Consider the following 5018-nt stretch of genomic DNA (forward strand, 5'->3'; position numbering starts at 1 on the left):
CCGGCCACCAGGCCAAACCGGCGAGGATCGCGGAAGGCTGATGCGGGTGAGGAGGGCACGCCGGAAGCACAACAAGAAGAGCAGCGGGAGGGTCACCGGGTCGGGTCACCGGGGCGAGAGGCGAGTGAGCGAGCGGCCACCCCCCTCACACGGCGGGTGGCGCAGCCGCAGACCAACGGGGAGGTGGGACCTTTCCGGGCACAGCCGGCCACGCCAGGTAAACGAACGCGGGATCTCACCACCCCCAACTCCGGGGCGGTCCCGCGCAACGCCTGGGACACCGAGCCGGCCGACCAGCGGACCGGGAAACCCCCCACCGCGGCAGCGGCGGGCCCCCCCAAAAGAGGCCCGAGAGGGTAAAGGCAGCTCTCGCACACACCTCAAAGACCCCGTGAACGCCCGCGGAGCCGCCCGCGCCAGCAGGGCCCCACCGCCTCCCATCCACACCACACCGCCGGGCACAGCACCCATCATCGACCGCCTCTTTTTCGGCCGCGTGAGCAAGGGCCCACACACACCGGGATCCTCGGCTCCGGGGGGCCAGAACCCCCCCGAGCGGCGCACCACCACGGGCACGGCGGCCCCGGAACACCGCGGGGCCCAGCGCCCGCACGGCGCCGTCGTCGCCAACGGGCGGCGGCCCACACAGACGCTCGGGAACAGCGTCGCCAGGGGCCGGAGGGGGAGGGGGGACGGGACCCCCAAAAACCCCACGGCAACCCAAGCACGAGGCCGGGAAGCCACACACCACACGCCCTCGCATCGCGACCCGGCACGGGCTCCAGGCTCCGCCACTCGACACACCGCACGCGAGGCAGGGGCGGGGACGGATCGGGAACGTCCTCCACTCACCACACCAGACGACGGCCCGGGAGAGGTCCCGCGGGACCCTCCCCCAGCTCGGAGGGGGGAGGCGCGGGCACGCAGTTTACCGACGCGGGCAGCCACTAGCGCTCAAAAGCGGGGCAGGGAGCGGCAGGGCCGCGGGAGCCCATCGGGGGCGGGCCCCCGCCAACCCAGCAGCGCACGCCCGCTTCCCGAACGAGGATCGCTAGAGAACCTCTCCTCACTCTGAGGGTGGCCCGCACCCAACCCCGACGGGAACCCCGCCGGGAACCAGCACACATCAGAGGCGTCCATCCTTCCCACCACGGGGGGCAGGGAGGGGTGGGGCACAGGGGGGGGTCTGCGGCAGCAGCAACACCAACCCTGGTCGGTCGGCCTTGCCGTGCGGGGCCAGAGCAAAGTCGCGCACCACGGGCGGGAAGCCCGCACGGGCCCCGCTCGCCTCCCACTGCAACATCTCAGGTCCCCCGGTGCGATGAAAGCCAGGTGACACGGCAGGGAAGACAAGCCAGGACCAGGGCGGCAGCTCATGCGGGGAAGCCACCGCCAGCGCAACAAGGGAAGAGCGCTCCTCTGGGGAACCGCCTCGACCCCCCCCCCCAAGCAGAGACGTCAATCTCAACGGTAACTTCTCACTCGCACAAAAGCCCCACGAACCCGAGGACGGCCGGGACACACCACGGGCAGCAGGCTGGCACAAGGCAGCGGACAACGCCAGGATCGGGAACGACACCACCACTCAGCCTCAGGCACCTGAGAGAACCAACCGGGAGCGTTCCGGGAGCACCGCAAGAGGGCAGAGCGCGAGGCGCGGTTTTTCACACCACACAGCACGGGCAAGCACGGAGCACCGACCCTCCCTCTCCGCGGAGAGAGCCGACCCCCGTGCCGATAACGAGTCACGGGAAGAGAGGAGCAAGATCAGGGCGCCCCCCTCCTCCAGCGTGTACAAGTCCCCGACCTCACGGCGAGGGCAGGGAGAGCGCAGCCGGGCCCGGTTGCCGCACCCCCGCCTCCCCGCACACCACCGGCGCCGGCACGGTGGGACGGGTGAGGGCAGGGGCCCACGGGCAGAACGAGAAGAGCGGTCCCATTCGCCATGAATGTCCGTCCCTCGCCTGGCGCAGCTTAGGCCCGGGCCCGAAGGAGATCGCAACGTCACCACATCAATCACACCGAGGGGGTGGGAGAAGGCAGCCACGCGGCACTCGGGAGGCGGTGGCCCAGGGAAGCTCGGCTCCTGAGAGGGCCAACAGCCGGGGGATAAAAGCGTAGCCAGGACAGACACCCTTCCGTGAGTAAGGAGCGAGGTAAAAAGAAAAAGAAAAAAAAAAAAAATGAAAAAAATACCACGGGGATTAAGCGTCCCTGGCACCCCGGGATAACCAGGACACCTCTGCCGGGCACAGGACCGAAGAAGCTAGAAAGGGAGGAAAAACAAAAGAAAAAAAAAAAAGAAAAAGAAAAAAAGCCACGGACAGCGCTCGGGAGGTAGCGCAGCTCAGCGGCCGACCAGGCCCGCCATCGGGAAGCGGCAGGTCGGGGGAGTTGGAGCTAGGGGCGATAGGAGGAAGGAAAAAAAAAAAGTCACGGAGGTCGGGCGAGCCCAACGGCAGAACGGGGATGCCGCACACGCAAGAGTCCGGACTCGGCGGCCGGCGGCCCCCCCCCCTTTTTCCTCCTCAAGCCGGCCACGGCGAGGGAAGCACACCGTGCGGGCCCTACCTATGCACACCCCAGGCAACCAACCACTCTCCTCCTCAGCGTGCCGAGGCAAGGGCCAGAATCCGGCACCGGGAGCGGGGGAGAGATCAAGGACGACGGGACTCACTCAGCCGCCAACCACCACCACACCCACGAGCCACCACAGGGACACAGGGCCTGCCCAGGGCAGCGGGAGCCCAGGGTGTGAGGGGAAGGACAGGGGGACCCGGACCGGGAAGAGACGGGAAAGGCCCGGCACACAGCATCCGAGAGAGCCCCCAGAGACCCGCTGACAGCCACCGGGACACAGCATGCCAGCACCCTCCTGCAGGTACAAAATCCTCACGTCACCACGCCAAAACCAGGTCGTCAGGCAGGGGCGACAACTCGCTGGCGACAGGGACCTCTCGGAAACCACATCAGGGACACCTGTCCCCAACACGTCCCCAACAGAGCCAGACACGGAACTCTCAGGGACAGCTGGTCGACCACATAAGGCGAAGACAGACGAAGAGCCAGGGCGGGAGCGGGGTCAAGGGACGCTCCCGCCCCACTACCTCGCAGGCACACACCCCGGGTGTGCACGGGCTCACCGCACGGGCGGTACGGGGAGCCTTCCCCCGGCAGACGCGAGGCACCCACTCCGAGAGGCACCCAACCACCACACCCACACCGCGCGGGGTCGGTGGTGAGCGCCCTGCCGCCAGCACGCACACACCCGGGACTCCCGGGCTCGGGTCCCCGACTCCCGAGGTGCTCCCTCCGCCTCGAGTTTTCCCCTACGCAGGGCCCACCGGGCAAGTCCCCGCAGATGGTAGGTAGGTCCGGCCCCGAGGCTCGCCTCGGCCGTGCCCGCGGCTCCTCCCGCCGGAGAGGTCTGTCCTCCGGCCTCCGGGGCCGTGGAGGAGGCCGTGGAGGGAGGCCACACGGGGCCGGCGACCCAGGCCCTCGCTCCCGGCACGCGCCAAGCGCTCACTCGGAGGTGACTCCGACGACCATCCTATGTCGGGGATGGGGGGGGCGTAGGTCCCGGCCCCGAGGCTCGCCTCGGCCGTGCCCACGGCTCCTCCCGCCGGAGAGGTCTGTCCTCCGGCCTCCGGGGCCGTGGAGGAGGCCGTGGAGGGAGACCACACGGGGCCGGCGACCCAGGCCCTCGCGCCCGGCACGCGCCAAGCGCTCACTCGGAGGTGACTCCGGGGAGGGGGGGGGGTCCGAGTCCGGGCCGGGACCGGCCCCACCACCTATCGGCTCACCCGGGGACCCTCTCCCCCGACTCCCGAGACGTCCCTCGTACTCTCCTTTTTTCGCCCTCAAAGACCAGAGTCCAGGGAGGGGAGGAGGACAAGGCGTCGGGCCCAGACAGAACTACTGGTCGACCCGACAAAGCTGCCACCCCCCGCACAGACCGGGCACCGAAGAGAGAGCGGCGACGCACGGCCCCACCCCGCGCTCGCCTGCGGGCGCAAAGTCCGACAGAACAGCCGCCCCGGCGCCACAGCGACACCACGGCGACAGTCGCGCCCGGCACCCGGCAGAGGCCGGGCCTCCGCCCGGCTCGCTGCCGCCAGACCTCCTCCTCCTCCACTCGCTCGCTCGGCTGAGAACGAGGGGACTGTCATATCAAAGCGGACGCCAGGGGGAGCACGACAACCGCCTTCCAACGACCGACTCCACCGAGCCGCCGTACCCCGGATCGGCGCGCGCCGGCCGGCTCTGAGCTCCGGAGACACAGAACACGGAAACAAATCGCCTCACTCACCACCGCCACGCACCGAGTGGCACAACCTAGGTCAGGACCTGCAGCCGGGTCCCTCTCTGCGACCTCACGAACGACACCAGAGCCACCAGAGACCTAGACCGAGATCGAGCCGCCGCCGCCGCCGCCGCCGCCGCCGCCGCCGCCGCCGCCGCCGCCGCCAGCGACCAAAGTGAAACCAGGAACCAGGACGAGATTCGCCCGAACAGAGCGGCCCGAACCCGAGAACCGGGAAGCTGGGATCGGTCCCAAGCAGGAAGGGGCGGCAAAGACGGCAGGCCCGCACCACGAGAGAAAACGAACCGGCCACCCGCACGACCTCCGCCGCCCGTGGCAAGACCCCCCACCCCCGCCCAACATGGCCAGAAAAGGGCAAGTGAGCGCTCGTCCCACCGTCTGCCTGCCCGTCTTTTTTTTTTTTTTTTTGGGGGGGGGGGAGGTGGGGGGGGGTTGTTTGTACGTTTTGTTTTCTTTTTCCCCCAGATGGAAACCAGAAAGAGAAAAAAAAAAAAAAAAAAAAACTCCCAAAGATGGGTCGGCTCCACCAAGAGACGAGCCGTCGGGAGGCACCCCGCTCACTTGTGAAAGTCCGCTCCTCGCCCGCCCCACAACACACTCCCTCCCCCCGCCCCCACCCGCCACCCCTCACAGGCAGGGAAAGGGCAGGGGGAAGGCCAGAGAGAGGTTTCTTCTAACACACAGAGAGTAGCTA

The sequence above is a fragment of the Dipodomys spectabilis genome, unplaced genomic scaffold (assembly GCF_019054845.1).
Source record: "Dipodomys spectabilis isolate Male_0828 unplaced genomic scaffold, ASM1905484v1 ptg000813l, whole genome shotgun sequence".
Taxonomy (NCBI): Eukaryota; Metazoa; Chordata; class Mammalia; order Rodentia; family Heteromyidae; genus Dipodomys; species Dipodomys spectabilis.